Source organism: Xenopus tropicalis, chromosome 7, assembly GCF_000004195.4.
Source record: "Xenopus tropicalis strain Nigerian chromosome 7, UCB_Xtro_10.0, whole genome shotgun sequence".
Lineage (NCBI taxonomy): Eukaryota > Metazoa > Chordata > Amphibia > Anura > Pipidae > Xenopus > Xenopus tropicalis.
The window spans coordinates 13,557,568-13,582,948 of NC_030683.2; the positions used below are offsets into that span (position 1 = coordinate 13,557,568).

At 45.9% G+C, this 25,381-nt stretch overlaps 1 protein-coding gene and 1 long non-coding RNA gene across 3 annotated transcripts in view; one reads left to right on the top strand and one right to left on the bottom strand.

Annotated features, from left to right (window-relative positions):
• The window catches only part of prkg1 (protein kinase cGMP-dependent 1), a 467,630-nt gene that overhangs the window by 211,361 nt on the left and 230,888 nt on the right, over positions 1-25,381 (top strand). The gene's annotated exons all lie outside the window — the stretch shown is intronic.
• Positions 157-23,485, bottom strand: LOC116412093. The gene is made up of 2 exons (XR_004223547.1): positions 23,313-23,485; positions 157-267 (listed from the first exon to the last, which is right to left on the bottom strand). It is a non-coding gene; the product is annotated as an uncharacterized LOC116412093 (long non-coding RNA).

The following is a 25,381-nucleotide window of genomic DNA, read 5'->3' on the forward strand; positions in this document are numbered from 1 at the left end:
GCAGATATGTTCATATTGGATCTGTATCATAACTTAGTGAGGAGATTGCCTCATTTCCCTCCCATAATGCTCCTGGTTTCCCACACAAGTTTCACATTGGGCCCCTGCCTTGTGAGCGTTCGAGTACAATGACAATAAGCTCTGTGGTTTGCTTAATTAGCTTCATGTTTAACATGTTTACTGTATCTCCATGTTTAATTGCTCGGTGTCACCTCAGTGGTTTGTTTATCGCTCCCTTTCATGCTGAGATCGACTTCCCCCAAGGATCTGTCAGAAGAGATAGAAGGGGGGAGTTTAATTAAACTGCGATTGTTGTTCCCGTTACAATTACACAAAATTATTGGTTTGTTTAGACAATGAGTCTGCAGCTCCTGAAATTCTTATTAGCAAATATTGTTTAGACTTTTCTGGAGTTTCTATGGAAAGGGGAGATATTCCCTGCTTCTAAATTGGAATTATAGTGCATCTAAATGTGCCTTGTGTTCACCTTGCCATGTGTTCTGGGGTATTATACATGGAATTGGCACTGTATTTATCCTGCTGGGGCCCAATGAACCGGAACGCAGTATAGGGAAGCAGGGCATGACGGGGCTAGGAGGGCAGCCCTTCCCCCCTCCCCCCCTCCTGTTTGGGTTTTTGTTTGATCTGGCCAATGAGACTACTGGATGTTTCCCGGGCTTAGCAAGGGGAGGAGCGAGCGAGGACAGCTTACCTGCCATTCGGTTCCAGGCAGCAGGAGGATCAACAGCTCGCAACGTCCCACCCTCCCTCCCTTTAATAGGGGGTTGTTGTCGTCGCAGTTAGCGGAGGGTACCTTACTCCGTGCCCCCAGGGGGAAGTTTAAAGGGGGGTACTTGTCAAGCAAGGAGAGTGTAGCCCGGTTGGCCTGGGGTCCTGAGCGGCAGTTAGCCTCGGTTTAGGTCGGGCGAAAAGGAGGCAGGAACCAGGCGTTAAATTCGGGCGCAGGGCCAGCCCCTTGGAGGCGAGTAAGGGATTGTTGTTTATGTAAATTGTTGGTTACTTAAAATGTTTGTTATACAAACGGTTTTGTCAAGTTAATAATGTTACAAATGTTAACTAATGTTAAGTTATTGTTAATAAATAAATAACTGCGGCCTTCTCTTCCCAGCTACGGTGTCCGAGTGTGTTGTTCGGGGAAAAGGTTAGGGGGTTAAGACGGGGGTAGGGGTAAGGGTTGCAGACTCGACGCTGCACCTGTCATGTGGGTTCTGGGGTATTATACATGGAATTGGCACTGTATTTATCCTGCTGTGTGTTCTGGGGTATTATACATGGAATTGGCACTGTATTTATCCTGCTGTGTGTTCTGGGGTATTATACATGGAATTGGCACTGTATTTATCCTGCTGTGGGTTCTGGGGTATTATACATGGAATTGGCACTGTATTTATCCTGCTGTGTGTTCTGGGGTATTATACTTGGAACTGGCACTGTATTTATCCGGCTGTGTGTTCTGGGGTATTATACATGGAATTGGCACTGTATTTATCCTGCTGTGTGTTCTGGGGTATTATACATGGAATTGGCACTGTATTTATCCTGCTGTGGGTTCTGGGGTATTATACATGGAATTGGCACTGGATCTATCCTGCTGTGTGTTCTGGGGTATTATACATGGAATTGGCACTGTATTTATCCTGCTGTGGGTTCTGGGGTATTATACATGGAATTGGCACTGTATTTATCCTGCTGTGGGTTCTGGGGTATTATACATGGAATTGGCACTGTATTTATCCTGCTGTGGGTTCTGGGGTATTATACATGGAATTGGCACTGTATTTATCCTGCTGTGGGTTCTGGGGTATTATACATGGAATTGGCACTGTATTTATCCTGCTGTGGGTTCTGGGGTATTATACATGGAATTGGCACTGTATTTATCCTGCTGTGGGTTCTGGGGTATTATACATGGAATTGGCCCTGTATTTATCCTGCTGTGTGTTCTGGGGATGATAATATATATGATGATATATATATATATAGAGAGAGAGAGAGGGAATAATAAAGAGAGATAATGATATAAAGAATGAAATATTTATATACAGTGAGAATGATATAGGGACATAATGATAGAGAGAATGAAAGAGAATGATAGAGACAGTGATAAAGAGAGAGAGAATGATGGAGTGAATAAGAGAGACTGATAAAGGGAGAGAGAAAATGATAGAGATAATGATATATAGAGAGATTTATAAAGTGAAAATGATATATACCCTGTATATAGAGAATAATAAAGAGAGAGAGAGTGATATAGAGAGATAATTATATAAAGAATTGTATAATTATATATAGAGACAATGATATATAGAGATAATGATAGAGAGAATGAGAGAGAATGAGAGAGAATGGTATATATAGAGAGAGAGTTACAAAGAGAGAGAGTGATATATAGAGACAGAGAATGAAAAAGAGAATGCGGAATGCTATCAGCATATTTATACAAACAATAACAAATTGCACTTTTTAAGCCCAAATTGGGAAAAATAACCCCTGACAACATGACAAAAAGCCTCACTTCAGAAGCCTCATTTTATTTGTGAGACGGGTAACAGCGCCGCTCATTTGGAGATGCTCCGATTTCATTATTTCTGTTTAAATGTAAATGGTTTCTCTGAATAGGAAGATGGGCCGACACAGAGGAGAGATGTGTGAACTGATTAGCTTGACAATAAAGAGAGAAGGCAGAGGAATGCTAAATGGGCTGCAGATTGGTTATACTGTGCCAACTGTGTGCCAGGGTACTCGCCCAGCGCAGAGTAAGGCAACCGGATTCAAAACCCAAGCACAAAAACACATATGTGCCGCAGGTTTTAGCCACATCCCTACATAGTACAGGTATGGGACCTGTTATCCAGAATGCTCGGGACCTGGGGTTTTCCGGATAAGGGGTCTTTCTGTAATTTGTATCTCCATAACTTAAGTCTGCTAAAAATCATTTAAACATTAAATAAACCCAATAGGGCTGTTCTGCCTCCAATAAGGGGTAATTATATCTTAGTTGGGATCAAGTACACGTACTGTTTTATTATTACAGAGAAAAGGGAATCATTTAACCATGAAATAAACCCAATAGGGCTGTTCTGCCCCCAATAAGGGGTAATTATATCTTAGTTGGGATCAAGTACAGGTACTGTTTTATTATTACAGAGAAAAGGGAATCATTTAACCATTAAATAAACCCAATAGGGCTGTTCTGCCCCCAATAAGGGGTAATTATATCTTAGTTGGGATCAAGTACAGGTACTGTTTTATTATTACAGAGAAAAGGGAATCATTTAACCATTAAATAAACCCAATAGGGCTGTTCTGCCTCCAATAAGGGGTAATTATATCTTAGTTGGGATCAAGTACAGGTACTGTTTTATTATTACAGAGAAAAGGGAATCATTTAACCATTAAATAAACCCAATAGGGCTGTTCTGCCTCCAATAAGGGGTAATTATATCTTAGTTGGGATCAAGTACAGGTACTGTTTTATTATTACAGAGAAAAGGGAATCATTTAACCATTAAATAAACCCAATAGGGCTGTTCTGCCTCCAATAAGGGGTAATTATATCTTAGTTGGGATCAAGTACAGGTACTGTTTTATTATTACAGAGAAAAGGGAATCATTTAACCATTAAATAAACCCAATAGGATTGTTCTGCCCCCAATAAGGGGTAATTATATCTTAGTTGGGATCAAGTACAGGTACGGTTTTATTATTACAGAGAAAAGGGAATCATTTAACCATTAAATAAACCCAATAGGGCTGTTCTGCCCCCAATAAGGGGTAATTATATCTTAGTTGGGATCAAGTACAGGCACTGTTTTATTACTACACATAAAAATGAAATCATTTTTAAAAATTAGAATTATTTGCTTATAATGGAGTCTATGCACCTTTCCGTAATGTGAAACTTTCTGGATAATGGGTTTCCGGGTAAGGGATCCTATACTTGTAGTGCAAATGCAGTGCCAATATCATGTAAATGCTCTAAACCCATCTTTATGCCCCAGAATCCTTTGTACCTTGTAACGCCCCCATAATGCTTAGTACCTCGTCATGTCCTATTTATATCAACTTTGCCATCGGTTTTCATTATTTAGATTCTATAGTTTTTAATTATTTTCCTTCCTCTTCTGCCCCTTTCCAGCTTTCAAATGGGGGTCACTGACCCCACCATCCAAAAACTATTGCTCTGTGAGGCTACGGTTTTATTGCTATTGTTACTTTCTTTTACTTATTTTTATATCCAGACCCTCTCCTATTCATGTTCCCCTCTCTCGTTCAAACCGCTGCCTGGTTGCTAGGAAAATAAGACCCTAGCAACCAGTTAGCTACTTAAGAACGACATCATACTAAAAGGTAATTTAAAGATGAACTTCCCCTTTAACTTTGCTATGAACCTTTCTCTCCAGTTGTATGTAGAATGTTCCTCCCTGATGTCTGACAGTGACAAACCCAGTCTAAGCATTCCCCGTTCTATCACATCCCCTGGAGATAATTTATCCGCGTTAGAGGAATATTCCTTCCATTCAGTGATATTTGTGTTTATTGCTAATATTTAACCTTCCCCAGCCTGTCAGCGCCTTCCCCTTATCTGCAGATCACAGGCTCGCTCTCTCCGGCCTTCGCTTCTCGTTATCGATTCCCCGTTTCTCATTAAGTGCCACGGAATTCGGCTCATACTTTTTATTTATTTGGTATTTTATTTTAAAGTGTCAGAATATTAGTTTTGCTTAAGCACCATTATTGGGCAAGGGAGTATCCATAATAATATAGAATAATCACATATGGGCTCAGGGCTACACCTAGATATCTGTGGCAGAAATGGGACCAGGGGGAACCTAAAGCTGCTTGTGGCACACTGCCCCCCCGGACGCTCAGGTGAGATGGGACCAGGGTCGAACTGGGCCGCCCGGAATCCGGGAAAATACCTGGTGGGCCCCAGTAGCCCAGACCTGACCCTAATGCCGCTTCCTCTGGTCTCTGTCCTCCCCTGACGCGTTTCACATACACACATTCAGGGGGGGGACAGGGTTAGGGGTGTGCAGCGGTGAGGGCCCCTGCGTGGGGCCAGAGTAGGCACCTTGGGCGGCCCTGCACCCCCCAGTCCGACCCTGGGTGGGACTAATCTGTAGCGGCCGGTCAAGCAAACAGCAGGTAGGGTCAGGACTCCATCTGGATGTATCTGGCACTCACAGAAACCGTTCTGCCAGTAATTTACACCCCCAATTCATGCATGAAATGCATAGGATTGTTACCCAGAGTCCTCTGATATCTGTCCAAAGCAGTGAAGACATGGAGCAAAGCCAGGGTAGAACGGTGATGGGGCAAGTGTGGCCAATATCCCCCAGATCCTGGTTGGCACCTCTAAGAAATCACAGCACCATGACGACAGATGCTCCCCAATTAGCCTTTTGAAAATGTGGCTTGTGGGTAGCGTTGCCACCTCACTCCTTTAAAGGGGACCTGTCACCCTAATAAACAATTCCAAATCCTTTTCTATCATGTTAGTTGAGCAAAATAAACGTCACTTACACTATATGAATTGTTTCATTTCTTTTCCCTTCAGTCTTGGAATTTACAATCACAGCAAGCAGGCAGCCGCCATTTTGGGAACACTGTTATTAAGGCAAGCTTTGTATCAACCCAAAATCGTATGCATTTGCCATCTAGGTGATATCTGGGAAATGCTGAATGGAACGTTAAAGCAATTGTAATTACAAATCTGAGTTGTCAATCATATATTGCCTGCCCCGCCTCTATGCCGCAGGCATAGAGGCGGGGCAGGTAGTATATGATTGACAGCTTCCTAAATGATTGACCCATTTCCCAAATCAATCAATGGAATACTCCTTGGGTTTCAAGAGCACTACTTTGATTGGTTGCCTGATATGTAGTACAGTCAGTATATATACACTATGAGGGTTATGTAATAAAAGGCACTAAGTTTGCTCAGGTGCAGTAACCCATAGCAACCAATCGGCAGGTAGCAATTACTGATCACCTGTTTAAAAGCAATCATCTTATTGGTTGCTATTGGTTACTGCTCCTGTGCCTTTTATTACATAAGAGAGTTTGACTATAGGTCTATGTGCGTTCCTTGCAGTTCTCTGCACTGCTTGTCCTGACTACATGCACCATTAGAACCAAGTAGCAGTAGTCAGCTCTCCTACAGCCAAGCTTCCAGTTACATTACATTACATTACATTTATTTATAAAGCGCCAACATATTCCGCAGCGCTGTACAATAAGTGGGTTCCATACATGGGACATACAGAGTAACATATAAAGCAACCAATAACCGATACAAGAGGTGAACAGGGCCCTGCCCAAAAGAGTTGGCACTCTTCTGTGCTTTTTCCCCTTTACATATTTTGGGGGTTACTTTCCCTTTAAAGAAAAGGAAGCCTGTGTTTCACTTAGCACATTTTTAATGTAAAATGGGTAATAAATGTGAAATATATTTGTGCCGACTTTGTCAGAAGGCGCCTGTTAATGCCGAAGCATCTTCCCCGCGCACCCCAGCCCCTTACATACCTAATAGACATATAGCTGACAGCTGAACAAACAATTAAAGCAGCCTATTGCATCTAATTAGAGCGGGGAGCCGACGGTTAGAGTGATGCATTCGGGACGTGTGTCTGACGGATGGGATCGGCTGAGAAATATATATTTTCCGGCTGAGCGACTGCAGCTCCCATCAGCGCCGTCCGGCAAATGCAAAGTGAAGATCGGTGTAATTGCTCTTAAATCTCAATAAAGTAAGGGGGGCTTACAGGGAAGGGGTTCATAGGAGCTGCCAAACATTGGTCTTTGGTCTCCACCGCTGATTCTTGGAGCCATGTAGCAGAAGCCAGTGCTCTTTTCCGTTGGGCCTGCCTCTCCCAGTCCAATGGTGGTGTCACCATTGGGTACAACTGGGGTGTTTGCTACAGAAACCCGACTTTATTTGTTACAGTTATCCCTAGGGAGGAGGTGACAATCCTAGCATTATCCATATTAGAGTGTGGAGTTAAAAGGAGAATATTGGGTATAGAGTTACCCTTTATGTCTCTGTGGCTTGGGGGTGAGATGATGATGATGTTTAGGGCTCTCGGGCCCCCCGTGGATGTAGGAAGAAAGAAGTGATTTGCATTGGCTGCGCTTGTCTGTTGCCGACATTGTTGGCTTTTCAGCTGCCAAACATGTTTAATGGATTGAATACAATCTGATGATTACATCCGAAAGCAGCGCCTGACAGCCTAAAAAGCTGCATTAAAAAAAAAACTATGAAATAAGAACGTCCTGTTTTGTATTATAAAGTCCTTTATGGCTCGACTGCCCCAGTACAGGCCTTCGCTGCATTGGGGGAAATGACAGAAGGGCACGGGGCGCCCTTTGCCAGACTACGTGCCCTATGTGTGTCCTTACCCCAGGAATATAAAGGCTCATTTATTGTAATTGGGTTTATTAGGGGTATTGGAGGACTTGGGTTGGACATTAAGGGAAAACTAAAGCCTAAACATGATTGTGGCTAGAAATACTGTATTATAAAGTGAACTTACTGTACCCACCCATAGGCTCAGTCAGTCTATAACAGTATCCAGGCCTTCAAAGCTGTGCATTGGAGCTTCCCAACTTGGATCTTGTTGGGCCATCTTGCTCTGTTGCAGTGGCGGCTACTGGATATTTTTTCAGGGGGTGGGGATGGTTACCTTGAAGTTATTGCATAAGGTGGCAGCATGAGCAGTAATACAGTCTCAATATGGTAGGGCCGGACCCAAATACCCAACTATCAGTGGCAACAGCTGTAAGGGTAACATATGGCAACAATGTGCCATCTGCGTGAATGGCCGCCATCAGTAATCAAAGAGGGCCCTCCCCCTCAGCAACTCCCCCAATGGCCCCTCCCATCAGTACAAAGGACACACATACATGGGAGATTGGTAGCCAGCAGTGCCCCCCTAGAACATTGGTAGCCAGCAGTGCCCTACTAATACATTGGTAGCCAACAGTGCCCTACTAATACATTGGTAGGCAACAGTGCCCCCCTAATACATTGGTAGCCAGCAGTGCCCCCCAAATACATTGGTAGCCAGTAGTGCCCCCTAATACATTGGTAGCCAGCAGTGCCCCCCAAATACATTGGTAGCCAGCCCAACCCAACAGTGTCTCCCACTGGCATCTTCTTCCGCTTCTCCGGCGTCTTCTTCGTCTCCAGCGGCGGCTCCTCCGCCGTCTCCTTTGGCACTTCCGACTGCTGAAATAAGCCAGGCCATTTTATAAGGTTGTGCCCTTGCGTACTGATGTCACACGTATGCACACGGTGCGACCAATAGGATTACCCGCTGACCACCAATGACAGGGCCCGGAATTGATTAAAGGGGGCCCGAGCTACTTAGAAAACTGTAGTTTAAAGTTAAAATCGCCCGGGCCCGCGGCGACTATCCCCCCTGTGCCCCCCTGATGGCGGCCCTGTCTGCATGATTTCAAGATAGGTGGGTGGGTGTCCAAACACTTTGATTGGCCTCTCCATTCACCAGGAGTCATGGAGGTCAGGTGATTAGGTGGGCCCTGGTGCTGATGCACTTGTGGGTCAGGTGATTGCTTGGGAATATGGCAGTGAGTGTTGGGTATTGCCCTGTTGGCCATCACCATAATAGTTTTAATCCCTCGAGATAAGATGGTTACTCTAGGTTGCAGATCTTTGCGTAGTATATGCTGGGATGAATTTCAGTTAGCAATCAGAAGGGCATCCATTAGGCTACCAGTATGAAGGAGCCAAGGTGGGCCAAGCCAACCAGGTTGCCCAGGGGGCTCGGCACTGAGCTTTAGGGACTGATAGTTTGGAAGTAAAGTCTCTTTCTTTCTGCTCTTTCTGTTTCCTTTTTACTGCCTGTCACTGGCGCTCTGATTGGCAGCTCCACTGGGGTAGGTGTTATAAGTGGGGCCCGAAGTCGTAATGATTAATGAGCAGCACAGTATTCCCATTAATAAGCAACGAGATGGGCAAGAGCAGAACATGTGCCCCGAGGGAATCCCCACAACAGATATTAAGGAATATTGCACAAAACAAGAATATTTCTTACCAGCAGGCTGCGGAAATTTGTTTATGGCATAATTAAGCAGCAGCCCCGCACGTATCGTTGTACATATCCACGTCGTTAGTTTGCAGCTAGCTTTGCTTTATTGCACTTCGCCTTCGTTTTCTGGGCGCATTAAAAAGTATCCGGCTGTGTTGTGCAGGGGGTTTTAAAGGGGAACTAAAGCACCAGCTTTTATAAAGAGAGTTGGCAACAGATCATGCCTTATGCCCTTTATAGATATGCACTTTTATCTCTTGCCCAGCTGCCGTAATGCCGGGGATTCTGCCGCAGTAACCACAGGCCCGGCTCTTTTCCAAGAGTTGTAGTTCCACAAAAGCAGCAAGAAGCACAGTAAATGCCTGTTATGGCTTCCAGGCTTATTAATGTAATATTTGATCATGTCATCTGGGGATTTTAATGCTGCCATTTGTCTTGCTGTTATTATTGTCACTTCTGAAATGACAAAGAATTTGGCTGCTAATCAGAGCCGACAGGGCTGCCGATGGAATCGCCGCGCAGTCAGATGCTGGGGGTTATCATGGGAAGAAGCTCGTTACAGCTCCCATTGCTAAGTGGGTATCGGCAATGAATGCAATGAGGGAACTGGGCGGGAGAAATTCTAGGTCTGCTACCTGTTTAGTAGATCTTGCCCTGAAAAAGGAACTAAAATGTTCTGAAAGCTTGCTATGATTATCTTAGTAAGCCAATAAAGGTATCACCTTTATACCACTTTTGTTATTTTTTATTTCAAAAGGGTGACCCTGTAAACATGGTAGATTTTGCCCAAAGTGCTTTGTGATCAACTGACCAGTTATGGCCAAAAGGTCCTCTCCTTGCCACTTGCCAAATTAGGGGTAGGGTTGCCACCTGGCTTAGCTGGTAAATCACATTGTACATGCCAGTAAATTTGTAATGCCAGATAAATCCCTCCCTTCTCTGACCCCTTATAACCAGAGGCCTGCCTCTGCTCCGCCTCTATCCCGCCTCTGCTCCACCTATATCCCGCCTCTGCTCTGCCTATATCCCACGTCTGCTACGCCTATATCCCGCCTCTGCTCCACCTATATCCCGCCTCTGCTCCACCTATATCCCGCCTCTGCTCCACCTATATCCCGCCTCTGCTCCACCTATATCCCACCTCTGCTCCGCCTATATCCTGCCTCTGCTCCACCTATATCCCACCTCTGCTCCGCCTATATCCCGCCTCTGCTCCACCTATATCCCACCTCTGCTCCGCCTATATCCTGCCTCTGCTCTGCCTATATCCCTGCATGGTCCGCCCATTTTGTTGCCCATTTTCTGGCCCCATCCACTTTTTTTTCACCCAGCCCACCCAAAGGCCGGTATTAGGAAAGAAAAAAGATGGCAGCCCTTATTATGAGTGCTCCTGGTAGGGGTAAGGAGTGGATAAGTGTCTTTTTCTGTCAACCCTTCTTGGATAGAGCCCTGCCTAACACAGACAGTGCCATTAATGTTAAATTAAATTAACTACATGATGGCAGCCCTGGTTAAAAATTTGCACCTAGGCCCCCCAGCCTGTTCCCCTAACATGTTCTGGCATACCTGCATTCCCCCAACTCCACAATCCATGGTGGGGACCCTGGCCTGGGTGTTGTTGCACCCCCTGCACCCCCGGTGGGCAGCGCTCTATTCAAGGGACTGGACTCATTCCTTTTTGGAGCACAAGTTTTTGTGTCTTCCTTGAGCCATTAAATGATAGAATAAGCCTGGGCCACAAGCTGCGCATACAGCAGCCCAAACCGAGGATTAGCGGATATTAATGCAAGTGGCTTTCTCAACTTCATTTCTTTAAATGAACAATAGTAGGGGGGGGCAGGACGGGCAAAAGATAGTACATAAGGCCGGAGAACAAAGCCAAATTGGAAATGTAGGAAATGTAAGTCGGGGGAAGCAGCAGGTAATATCCATGAAGCCCATGGAGGCAGCGCAATGAGAAAGAGCCTGGCGCTGTGCTTAAAAGGAGTCGGAATCATAAAGCAGAGAAAGGGAACAGGTAACTGACTCAGCCGCCTTTTGTGCCTCCTGTAAAATAACAAGCGAGGCCCACAGGTGCCGTAAAGGCTGAATAATAACAGAATTTGTGCTTTTACGTTCGGAGTTAAATCATTTCAGAAACAGTTGTGGGGTTTCCTTGTTCCCCCGACTGAAGGAGCACAATGCAGCCTCGCTGTACTCTCCATTACTGGCTCTAAAGGGGAAGCTAAACTGTGAGAAAGGCAATTGTATTACAGTAACACACAGTGCACTTCTGTATGGAGTTCTGTCTGGAGCCTGTACAGTTTGAAGGGGTCTAAAGGTTACACCTTAGGGACCACCCGCCTTCCTCAATAACCAGAGGGTCACTGCTATTGCTTTCCCCGATATACCCGGGCGACTGCAGCCGGCCGCAGATATTTCCCAAACTACTTGGCTCTCACATCTCTTCCTTGACGAGTTTGACATGAGCGGGGACTTATTCCCATTTGCATAGAGACTTGAGAAAAGCAGCAAGTAATGAATGCAGGAAACGACTTGTTATCTCCCATTAATTATTAATCACAGTCCGAGATAATAATTTAATAAACGAGCGCTGAGTCTGAAAGGCAGTCGATTAGCAAAGCTTTGGATCATTCGCAGAAACTTCTTCATTAAGTTTAGTGAGTTATTATGTGAATTGCACAGGGGAATTTGGGCCAAATAAACCCTCTGTGTCTTGCAAAGTATTTTATATAAATAATACATGTGCATTAACAACCATTATGCTTCCATAAGGACACTGAAAGGGAATGCAGGTATAGTAGGGAGAGATGGTGCCTATAGTAGCAGTGGGGGGATAATAGCCCCTGGGAAGGGACTGGGGCTGTGGGATAGTAGGTATAGTAGGGAGAGATGGTGCCTATAGTAGCAGTGGGGGGATAATAGCCTCTGGGAAGGGACTGGGGCTGTGGGATAGCAGGTATAGTAGGGAGAGATGGTGCCTATAGTAGCAGTGGGGGGATAATAGCCTCTGGGAAGGGACTGGGGCTGTGGGATAGCAGGTATAGTAGGGAGAGATGGTGCCTATAGTAGCAGTGGGGGGATAATAGCCTCTGGGAAGGGACTGTGGCTGTGGGATAGCAGGTATAGTAGGGAGAGATGGTGCCTATAGTAGCAGTGGGGGGATAATAGCCTCTGGGAAGGGATTGGGGCTGTGGGATAGCAGGTATAGTAGGGAGAGATGGTGCCTATAGTAGCAGTGGGGGGATAATAGCCTCTGGGAAGGGACTGGGGCTGTGGGATAGCAGGTATAGTAGGGAGAGATGGTGCCTATAGTAGCAGTGGGGGGATAATAGCCTCTGGGAAGGGACTGGGGCTGTGGGATAGCAGGTATAGTAGGGAGAGATGGTGCCTATAGTAGCAGTGGGGGGATAATAGCCTCTGGGAAGGGACTGGGGCTGTGGGATAGCAGGTATAGTAGGGAGAGATGGTGCCTATAGTAGCAGTGGGGGGTACAGACACTAAGCACATTATATAACAACAATAATAGAGAACTTAGTGTACACGCTATTATTGCTGGTATTAGAATAGAGACAATACAGGTGTAATTACAGTTACAAGTTAAGGAATGTGTTTGTGTCTGTTTATTTACTTGTGCCGGGGAGACTAGAGCTGCCATACTAATTTATTAGTGCATGAAGCCCTATCAGAGGATACACAGACCCGGTGGCGGTTTTTCACACTAGACATTTCCTGTTCCTAATTGCAGTTTTCTCTGTATTGGAAGCAGTGAAATTAATTGGCCACTTCATTCCCCAAGTGTCTCATTGTTTTTGCTTTGCTTTTGCTTTAACCCCTATGAGGCTGGATTCAGCTTCATTTAGATGAAAGTAAGGGCTCCGTGGGTCCCCATATATACAGGCCGTGCCCCCTTCACTCTCTCTGAGACCCCTGAAATGCTCTTTGTATTTGTCATTGCCTGTGTCATGTCTCAGCCATATTGTTTAGCCCCCTCTTAAAGGGAAACCAACACAATTTTAATCTTTTTACTGTGCTGTTCCCCAAGATATCATTGGGATGTCACTTTTTTTTTTTACCATATTTTTGCAGCCTGAATTCATAGCCCCACACACACTGAGTACTTATCTGTGTTTTGTGTATTCTATATGCTGCTCTAGGTGCTTACCTGTTGGGCCGAGACAAGTAGACGTGGCAGTGAATGGGTTAAAAGAGTGCATCAGAGTATAATTTGATCATATTCAAATAGAATGATCAGGGTTGGACTGGGCTGCTGGGACTCTGGGAAAAAACCCAGTGGGCCCCATCGGCCCAGACCCAAACCTTGCCGGCGCTCCCCCTGCTGACCGTTCCTCCCCTGACGCATGTGTTCTCAGGGGAGGATGTTGGGTGGGGGACCTTGCAGGGGGTTAGTGAGGCTCAGCGGAGGCCCCTGTTTGGAGGGGGGGTATGGGAGGCTCAGCGGGGGCCCCTGTGGGTAAGGGAGGCTCAACGGGGGAGGGGTTAGGAGTCGGGGGATGTGGCCGGCGGGGCACCTGCGGGGAGGGGGGTAAGGGAGGCTCAGCGGGGGAGGGGTTAGGAGTGCGGGGCACGTGGTCGGTGGGGGCACCTGCGGGGAGGGGGGGTAAGGGAGGCTCAGCAGGGGAGGGGTGCGGGGGGCGTGGCCGGCAGCCCCAGTGGGCCCTGCACCCCTCAGTCCGAGCCTGAGAATGATGCCATATAAGTGGGGCCAGTTTTTAGAGGTTAGATGGACCTATAATATGGACTTATGATATGGATTTATTATTTTAGCTGATTTTCAGCCTCGCTCTGTGCATGAAAAAAAGGCCAAATAAGAGATTTATCGGTTTCCCGGCCAAGTGAAGTCGCGTCCTTGGGACATTTCCCTGCAAAGTGGAGATGTCACATAAACACAAAGGAGAAAGCGACTGTATAATCACCATGAACGCTGGTAGCAGCAGCCTGTAATAGAAAATGGAATGTACCAAGGGCGGGCGCCAACACTCCCTGGCATTTAATAACAAATCTGCCGCCGACTTGAAAAGCCGCTTTGTAAGCCCTGTCCTGGGAAATAAACGCACTTGTGCCCGCGCCACACACCGCTGCCCCGTAGTGCTGGGAAATTAATAGAGCTCCCAGCCGGGATGGTTGGCAGCGCCATTCACCCAACTGTAACGGGCATATAAACATCTCTAGACTACAGGATTCTGGATATTCCCATATAGATTGTAAGCTCTACGGGGCAGGGACCTCCATCCTCTTGTGTCCTCGACTCTTATCTAACTGTACCTTGTATTTATTGTTATACTTTGTATTTATCTATTATTATCTTAATAACCCCCTGTTTGTATTAATGTATTCTACTGTACAGCGCTGCATACATAAGTAGCACTTTATAAATAAAGATATACATACATATTGCAGAACTACGACTCCCAACATCCACTGATCCACAATGGTTGCCAGGGAGCTGAGAATTGTAGTTTTGTTGATTAAAGTGCTGAGGGCCCACCCCATTCCTGTTATTCATTCCCATTTAGGGTCAGCAGCCTCAGCCCACCTAGTGTTGACACCCACCCGGTATTTATACCATCCCAGCCAGTAAAACACTGCCAACGCCAGGCCGGTATTGAGAGTTTAATGGCAATGTAGTTGCTGGTATATTTGTAATACTTAAGATGAGTCCCTGTCATTGATCTTCAGTTTTACCTTTTTTCTCCCCAATCCCCTGCATAAAATGTCCTTCATTTTCCCCTGTCTCCGCCCCTTTTACATCACAGCCCCACCCCTTTAGCGTCTACCCTCCCCCAACCGGTTGGTAAAAATAATTTTGAAAGGTGGCAACCGTAGAACCACCACACTATCCGAGCAGCAGTGTCCGTATTATCAGCCAGACTAATAGCTCAATATTAATGCTTTCTGTTTGCAACTACATGTAGAAGGAGCAGTTCCCCTTTAAAATTTCCAATGGGCCTAACAAAGTCACTTTAATTCATGTTTTCTGTCTATTTCTGACCCTGAGGATAAATGCACAGCCCCATAGAGAGAAAGCCTTGTAGCTCCACTCCCACAATGCCAAGCGGTTGGTTATTCCTGTCCTATTGACGGAGCTGCGGTTGGTCTGTACTTAAAATAACTCTCGTCTGTTTATCTGCACTATAAGTAACAGGGTTTGTTAATATTTTGCTAAGTAAGCCATTACCGCCTTCAACATTTATCCCATTTAACCTGTTAGTTTCAAAGGATTTCTAAAAAATATATATTTAAGTTAGATTGTAAGCTCTTGTGAGTGGGGCCCTTTGATCCCATTTTTATTCTCTATCCCTTGCTAATTATGGTCAGACCCCTGTTTGCTGTAAATTAATGTAAAGCGCTGCTGTTATATGAATAAGTCATATACCCACTTACATCATCACTCCGCCCACTTGCATTGTCACTCCTCCTACTTACATCATCACTCCGCCCACTTGCACTGTCACTCCTCCTACTTACATCATCACCGAGCCCACTTGCATTGTCACTCCACCTATTTACATAATCACTCCGCTCACTCGCATTGTCACTCCACCTGCTTACATCATCACTCCGCCCACTTGCATTGTCACTCCTCCTACTTACATCATCACTCCGCCCACTTGCACTGTCACTCCTCCTACTTACATCATCACCCCGCCCACTTCCATTGTCCCTCCACCTACTTACATCATCACTCCGCCCACTTGCATTGTCACTCCACCTGCTTACATCATCACTCCGCCCACTTGCACTGTCACTCCTCCTACTTACATCATCACCCCGCCCACTTGCATTGTCACTCCACCTATTTACATAATGACTCCGCTCACTCGCATTGTCAGTCCACCTGCTTACATCATCACTCCGCCCACTTGCACTGTCACTCCACCTACTTACATCCTCACCCCACCCACTTCCATTGTCCCTCCACCTGCTTACATCATCACTCCGCCCACTTGCATTGTCACTCCACCTGCTTACATCATCACTCCGCCCACTTGCACTGTCACTCCACCTACTTACATCCTCACCCCACCCACTTCCATTGTCCCTCCACCTGCTTACATCATCACTCCGCCCACTTGCATTGTCACTCCACCTGCTTACATCATCACTCCGTCCACTTGCACTGTCACTCCTCCTACTTACATCATCACCCCGCCCACTTGCATTGTCACTCCACCTGCTTACATCATCACTCCGCCCACTTGCATTGTCACTCCACCTACTTGCATCATCACTCCGTCCACTTGCACTGTCACTCCTCCTACTTACATCATCACCCCGCCCACTTGCATTGTCACTCCACCTATTTACATAATCACTCCGCTCACTCGCATTGTCACTCCACCTGCTTACATCATCACTCCGCCCACTTGCATTGTCACTCCTCCTACTTACATCATCACTCCGCCCACTTGCACTGTCACTCCTCCTACTTACATCATCACCCCGCCCACTTCCATTGTCCCTCCACCTACTTACATCATCACTCCGCCCACTTGCATTGTCACTCCACCTGCTTACATCATCACTCCGCCCACTTGCACTGTCACTCCTCCTACTTACATCATCACCCCGCCCACTTGCATTGTCACTCCACCTATTTACATAATCACTCCACCTATTTACATAATGACTCCGCTCACTCGCATTGTCAGTCCACCTGCTTACATCATCACTCCGCCCACTTGCATTGTCACTCCTCCTACTTACATCCTCACCCCACCCACTTCCATTGTCCCTCCACCTGCTTACATCATCACTCCGCCCACTTGCATTGTCACTCCACCTGCTTACATCATCACTCCGCCCACTTGCACTGTCACTCCACCTACTTACATCCTCACCCCGCCCACTTGCATTGTCACTCCACCTGCTTACATCATCACTCCGTCCACTTGCACTGTTACTCCACCTACTTGCATCATCACTCCGCCCACTTGCATTGTCACTCCACCTACTTACATCATCACCCCGCCCTCTTGCATTGTCACTCCACCCTCTTACATCATCACTCCGCCCACTTGCATTGTCACTCCATTTCTTAAGAGGGTTGTGATTGCTGGGAATGCAATGGTCATTGGCCAGAAAAAGATCCTACAGGCTCAAGTGCCTGTTCCTTATGGTGAAAACTGTAGGGATGCGATTGACATAGTTGAACTGCGTATGGCAGCTTTGCGCCCAATTTGGCAAAAATTACCACAACTGTAAGATTTGTTGCAATATGGGCACAAAATCTGCCGAGTGTTAATTCCGGTGTTTGCCCTACACTTGCGGATGTACGTTAGCCCTTAAGTTACCATGGTGTAAGAGAAAATGGTAAATATCACATTTCTGACGCATGTCAGTCAAAAAATTGCTTGTTTATCTTGAAAATAATATAAATCACAGGTGCCCAGACTTCAGGGTGTATAAAGTTATCATATTGTGGTCTATCGCCCATTAGTTAAGTCATTAAAAAGAAGTAAAGTGACTTAAAAAGGGGATTTTATAGTCTTTTTTATAAACTGTGCTTGGCTGCCATGATCTACAGCCCACTGGCTCATAATCTACTGGTAGATCCCGTTTTACCTTCTCTTTTATTCTAATCAATTCAAAGCTCCAGTGTGCTCCAGTATAAGTATTCGGATCATGTAAAGTGTAATATTAGTATGAGAAATGAACATTATATAATCTCAAGGCTCAGCGAATGGTAAGCGCAGATACAAATGGAGAGAAGAACTCTGCTATCTTGTTCCATTTAACTAGGTCACATTTTGGTTTACCTGTAATTGCGTGTTTGAAAGCGACAAAACTGCGACTCCGAGGTTGCATTATCCACCTGTCTGTGTTCGCTTTCTTTATGCGCTAATTACATGTTGGCCGCGGCATTATTCCCTCTCTCCTAATAGGCCCGTCGTTTTTAATAACAGCAAATGTTACTTTCCCAGCCATTAACCCAATTGTATCCCGAGAGAAAAAGACATCATTATTGTCGTGTTGCATTAGAACAGGTCGTATTTGAAAGGTAAATAAATGCAAAAGCACCTTTCTACGAGCAGCTCAACGTTTATTTCTCCGGAATTTTGGCTCATTTTTGAACATGCGGAAAGGGGCAACAAAAGGGGGTGGGGGTGGGATATCTAGGGGGCACCATGGGCACAAGTAACTGGGGAGCCCTCTGTTTTCTGCTTGTTCCTGGGGATCCCTTGTAGTGGTTGAGCTGGTTGATTGGTTGAGGGGCTGGTCGAGACCCGTGGGACCTGTAGGTTCGGGCTGACAAATGACCCCCAGTTTTGAGCAGGTGGTATGCCTTCATTAGCACCCGCATTGTCACTCCACCTACTTACATCATCACTCCGCCCACTTGCATTGTCACTCCACCTACTTACATCATCACTCCGCCCACTTGCATTGTCACTCCACCTACTTACATCATCACACTGTCCCTTGACCCCAGTTTTGAGCAGGTGGTATGCCTTCATTAGCACCCACATTGATGTCATATGTGCCCTGTCCCAGCCCTGCTGGTGCCCTACATACTGGTGCAGAGCAATAAAATATTATATTAGTGGACTTGCTCTGTACCTTCCAGTATGTAGGGCACCTCTCCCTAAGGTAGGAAGTGGGTTGTACGTGGGTGGGCTGCAGATAAGTGCTGGGAGGTCAATGCTGACATAAAGGTAAAGGTGGCCATACACGGTAAGATTGACTCCTTTGGCGATGTCACCAAATGAGGAGATTCTAACGATATGCCCACCTAAAGGTGGGCAATATTGGACTAATTTGATCATTTGGCCCTAGGGCCAAACAATCTAATTATAACAGCGGGCCTGGGCGCCGTTGGATCAGGGTCTGATCCAACAGAAAATCAAACCTGCCCCATGGAGATCTAGCCTAGATTTTTGCCCAGATATCGGTTAGGTAGGCCCATCGGGAATGCCCAGACACAGGTAGATGAGCTGCCAAATCGGTCTGAAGGACCCAGTCCAGCCTGTGTATGGCTACCTTAAGACTAACCCTCCTACAACCTGACAACTAGGGCCTACTCTCTAGCTGTAGATAGTGCTAAATGTTAGATCAGCTAAGAACTGTCTTAGATTAGGGTCTGGGCCCAATGGGGGATCCTCTGGCCGTCTGGAAGGCCTGTCCCACCCTGGGCAAGAGTCACCATGATACATTCAGCCATAGCCTGTGTGTCCTGCCTGCTTCTCCTGAGTCCTGGCTTCACTGTAGGCTATGGACTGCCTAATGCAGCTAAGCTCCACTTGCTCCATCTGCATTATTTGCGGTAACTCGATAATCCCGTGACTTTATTTTTACTACTGTTTGACATATTATAGATTTTTTTTTTTCCTTCCTTTGAACGGTTTCCCAGGGAGCCCTGGCAGAGCTTGAGTCAAGACATAAAATTGCTAATAAATTCTTGGTAATTGACTCAGAGGAAAAAGGTTTGATGCTGAAAGTGCAGAAGTTCAGACAGTTATTTATGTGCCGGCCGCCTGGCCAACACATCAGAGGGGATTTTATAAGCAGATTTACCAGTAGCTTCTCAGAATGAAAAAAAAAAAAATAGTTGAGTAGAGGCAAAATGGCTCCCACTACAGGGGCCCCAGACTTTCTTCACTTTACATAGGATATCTCCTAGAGTCGATGGAGGTATAGATGTGGTTGGGTTGGTGGGTCTGTCGGTCCCAGATTGGGTCTCGGGTCTTATCCATATTTCTTATATTACCTATATTACTCATATTTTACTCCATTAAACATTTTTTTTAAACTTTATTTTTCTATCCCCACCCACTTCTGATGATGTCACTTCCAGTTTGCAGCAACAGCACTTCCTGTTGAATGGTGATCAGCAGGTCGTGGATCACGGTTGCAGAGCAGTTGTGGGTCGGGAAGTTGGTCAAAGTGAGTAGAAATGCGGGTCTGGGTTGTGGGCCCCAGGTTGGGTCTAGGTCTCAAAAACTGGTTCTGTGCAGAGCAGTTGCGGGTCGGGAAGTTGGTCAAAGTGAGTAAAAAATGCAGGTCTGGGTTGTGGGCCCCAGGTTGGGTCTAGGTCTCAAAAACTGGTTCTGTACAGGACTCCCTGTTACCTGCCTGAAGCCACATAATGTCCATATAATGTGATTATTTCCCTGGGTGGTCATTCCATTGGGTGGCTTGCTGTCATAAACGATCTCTTGTGACTTTCAGAGCCTGGTAGTAGCGGTCTAAAACTGTTAATTTCAGAAACCACTAAAAATAGAAAATGAATGTAAATTGCCAAAGTGCTCAGATGAGCAGCCTATGTTTCTGGCTTTAGAACCTGTTTAGTTCTAAATCTGCATCCGGGGGCCCATCGTTTATTTGGCGTCGCTGTCTTTTTAACTTGGAAGTAGACTTCCACTTGTGTACGCCGAGAGCTGTTATTGTTCACGGCCCGTTGAGCGCTTCATGAAATGAAAAGATTATTTCAAGGTCAGAATCAACTTTCAGATATCAAATAGAAAAAAAAAAAAAGATAAGTAAATTGGAGAAAATAAAACATTTTTGCGCGGAGCTCGGCGAATAGAAGAGACATATAAATGGCTGAAGAGATGGCGCGGTTTTGTTCCGTAGCGGCGATGCCTAGTGGAAGAGGATTACACAGTTGTCATGTTTCAGTGCCGTGTACTTTAGACGAGTCATTTAGGAGACAGCGTGAGTCGCAATCTTGGCGCGGCAGTGACTGCAGAGATTGGCCATTTCCGTCCCACTGGGGGAGGGCAGTTGGCTTGTGCATAATAATAGGGTGCTGGGGTGCTGCCATGGGGAGATGTTGGCTAGAATGGTTATTTATTGAGCTGGGATTTGGGTTATGTAATGCATTCACATATGGACCAGTCACTTGGGATAGACACACCGAGCTCTAGAGGAGCCACCTTGCCCATCTCGGCTGTAGGCTATTGACTTTCATTCATCGAAGGAGATGGGCCACCAAAAACAGCTTGGAGAGCTTTGGGGAGAAACAGGGATAACGAAGAATGTCATTGAGCTATGGGAGGGGCTCATTCACTGTTTGACCACAAGGTGGAAATTAAACCAAAGAACTTATCAACCCCTCCACTAATGTCCAATAATAGCCGCCCGCTGGGTTTCTACATGTAGGTGTTCTCCTAAACCTTCTTATGCTTTTGTCCAAACAAAGCCACCATCAATTTGTATAGGAGATGGTGTCAGTAGTCCGTCTTATCATCCAATGAGAGTTTATGGCCTGTCCTTAATCAAAGTCTGGCCTGCTGGTGCATGTGATTGGTACACGGGATGGGTCATTGGCCGACCTAGAAGTAAGAGGGTCTTCACTTCCTAGAAGCATGATGACATAGCTACCTATGCACGGCCAATCCTCAAACTGGTCAGTGTAAAGGTAGCTTCATGGGCAACTAAACCACAGGGTCATGTTGATCCTTAAGGATTTGTAGTTGGACACAAGCAGTTTAGGCTAACCAGTAGGAACCCACTAGCATTTCATACGTATTATTGGTCCTCAATCTAGTATTTAGTTATAATTGGAACTCTCCTGCAGGTTGCATTTACTGCAGTCTTGCTGCAATGGTGTTAGGCTGAAAAAATAGGCGGGGCGTCACCATGGTAGTATCCAGTCATGTGACTGCGCACTTTTAGGGTGACTGATTTGTGGCCTGGAGAGGTCAAATATATCTGTGCATGAATGGGTATATTGCTGATATAGGGATCTGGAAAACATAATACTGTTTCTGTATTTTCCATAGACTCTCATTGCACAGTGCCCCCTAGTGGCTAGAATGCGGTAGAATACGGGCTCTGACAAGCTATAACTTGAGATGCCAGGGGACTTACCCTTTATTTATTTACCTACAGAAGCGCAGTTATGGCATAATGTGATAAAAGCTGCTAAGCGTGTTCCAGGTCTAGTAACCCATAGCAACTAAACTGTCAAAGAGGAGTAGAGTAGTACTGCTCAGGGATTCTGGGAGTTTCTATACATGCCCCCCCCTGCAGGATATACACGTAGATGAGGGAATATCTAGAGCCCCACGCAGTCTGATTTCTCTGATTTATGAAGCTGTGACTGGCGGGGCCCCTGCTGTGCCGCTGTGAGTGCCCGTGTTTGTGCCAATACATGGGGCTTATGCATAAAACATAAACAAACCCCCGACCAATATCGCTGCTGCTAAATTAGAGGGAATTATACAAATCCTCTGAGCGAGACAAGGAGGTCAGATATAGGCAGATGTACAGTGAGAGTCGGGCAGGTGTGGCCCCTGGGGGCCGGGGTGCACTGTGTGCCTGTGTATAGTACATTGGCGCTAATATACAGGGCTGGTGGCAGTGGTGCCCGAGGGCAAGTAGCCTGAGCCTGTTGTTGAATCACAAGGTCCACAACCCACCATGACAGCTTTAGGGTGCTGCTGCATGCTGGGAGTTGTAACCCAATAATAATGCAGGTGGCATTTACACCATCTTGTTTTTCATATACACTGTTTTACAGGTATAGCCCCTCCCCCTGACACCATCTTGTCTTATTATACACTCTAACCTACAGTTATAGCCCCTCCCCCGACACCATCTTGCCTTATTATACACTCTACCCTACAGTAATAGCCCCTTCATCTGACACCATCTTGCCTTATTATACACACTATCCTACAGAATCTGCCCCCTCACCTGGCACCATCTTGCCTTATTATACACTCTACCCTACAGTTATAGCCCCTCCCCGACACCATCTTGCCTTATTATACACTCTACCCTACAGTAATAGCCCCTTCACCTGGCACCATCTTGCCTTATTATACACTCTACCCTACAGTAATAGCCCCTTCATCTGACACCATCTTGCCTTATTATACACTCTACCCTACAGAATCTGCCCCTTCATCTGACACCATCTTGCCTTATTATACACTCTACCCTACAGTAATAGCCCCTTCATCTGACACCATCTTGCCTTATTATACACTCTACCCTACAGAATCTGCCCCTTCATCTGACACCCTCGTGCCTTATTATATACTCTACCCTACAGTAATAGCCCCTTCATCTGACACCCTCGTGCCTTATTATATACTCTACCCTACAGTAATAGCCCCTTCATCTGACACCATCTTGCCTTATTATACACACTATCCCTGCTTTACTATACACATTATTTCACAGGTACAGCATCTTCTCTGCCATCATTTTGCCTTACTATACACTCTGTCTCTGTGGGGCACAATGGTATTTTCTTATTGCACTGACCTGCAGCTCTATGGAGCGCCACTGCTGAAGCTGTTACATGGGATGCTGGGAGATGTAGTTTAGCACTAGGTTGCATGCTGAAGAAGGATAAGTTAACCTAGTAACTGAGTGGGATGCTGGGATAGGGTTGACATCCGTCTGGTTTTGACCCGGACAGCCCGGTTTTCAGAAGAGCTGCCAGAGTCTAAACTGCCTGGTCCAGTTTACCGCTGTGATCAGCCAATCAGCAATTGCTGCATCACAGCTCCACCCCCTGACTTCACTCATCTATAACGACATAATGACCCCACCCAGTTTCATTACTTTTTCGGGACAAATTCAGTCATTACTAGTTGGCAGTGCCAGGTTTGCCAGCACCATTAGTATTTACTTGTTTTCATGTCGCCCCATATTCACTCGTTAGCATTCGCCGGCCTGACGAGCGCTAGTCGCACAACTAATTAGCGGCCCTTGGAAGCCTCTCAGTTCCCGTTAGAAGATTGCTTAGTAAATTATTGATGCCCTGGATTAGTATCGGCATCAGCCGAACATTAGAACATTATTTTGGAAAGCCGAGCGGCGAGAGCTGCCCTTTCATTATCCTGAATTAGCCGGAATTAGGCACAAACAAGATGGGGAATGGCTCACAGAACGAGGGGATTTGTATAACGTAGGTAAAAGTGGCCCTCGGGGGTAAACACGGGGCCGCTTCATGCAATTTAATAAGCATTTTGTATAGTATAATGGAAACACTCCTAAGGGGGTTGTTCACCTTCAAATAAACTATTAGCATGATGTAGACAATTTGCAATTGGTTGGCGTTTTTTATTTTTTGCCGTTTTGGAATTTCAGCAGCTATCAGGTTGCTAGGGTCTCATTTACCTTAGCGACCAGGCAGTGGTTTAAACGAGAGACTGGACTATGAATAGGAGAGGGGCTGAATAGGAAGATAAGTAATAAAAAGTAACATTAATGATAAAGAGCAATAGCTTTTGGCTGTTTGGGTCAGTGACCCCTATTTGAAAGCTGGAAAGATATAGAAGTGGAAGGCAAATAATTTGAAAACTGTAAAAAAATAAAGATGCGCGGCCCCTAGGTGGCACAGCAGCAGGGGCAACTCCCAGAGGGTGGGCTATAAGATACATGGAGGAGGGCATTATACCGATATGGTTGCCTATGGGAAGCAGAGAAGCCATTAGCAAAGCAGGGCAAACTCTGCATCCTACCACCAGGGGGCAGCAGACTGTTTAAGCAAGGAGTGACTGCAGGGGGAGGGGCTCATTTCTGCAGGTGAAGCTGCAGTGGGTTTATAGTCCAGTTGCCCGTGGGGTTGATACTGTACGGTGGAAGGGGCTTTTATTTGTGTCCCCCATGAAACAAGTTCCCCTGGGCCAATCCCTCGCTGTGTAATGAGCTGATTGGATGTGCCGGCGCAATCAGTCTAATTGTGAGCACATTAACAAACAGCCATGGGGCTTCTCTCCGACCCAACGGTTCCTCGGATCAGAAGAATCTCGCTAAGCCCCGAATTATTATGCGCCGCACAGTCGCGGCCTCAGCATCAGCTCTAATTTGTCATATTACTCGCAATTCAGTGTTTGCTTTTAAAACAAAGCTGTGGTTATCGGCCTCCAGCAAATAAATGCTCTTTGTAATTAAGCCTCGTTAGCTGCCTCTCGTTAAGCTTTGGCTGCTCTCGTTAAGCCACTGGGCGAGTATTGGTACGGCCGCATCCCTTGGTCTCAGGCAGGGGCTGCGCCACTTATGACTTAAAGAAGTTGTTTGCCTTTGAGCTAACGTTTAGTATGATGTAGAGAGTGATATTCTGAGACAATTTGCAATTGGTCTTCATTTTGTATTATTTGTAGTATTCAAGTTATTTCATAATCAGTTCAGAAGCTCTCCACTTTGGACTTCAAGCAGCTGTTTGGTTGCTAGGGTCCCAGTTACCTTAACAACCAGGGAGTGGTTTGGATGAGAGGCTGGAATATGATTAGAAGAGGGGCTGAATAGAAAAAAGTTATAAAAAGTAACAATAACAATAAAACTGTAGCCTTACAGGCAGTGTTGGACCCCCAAGTTGGAAGAAG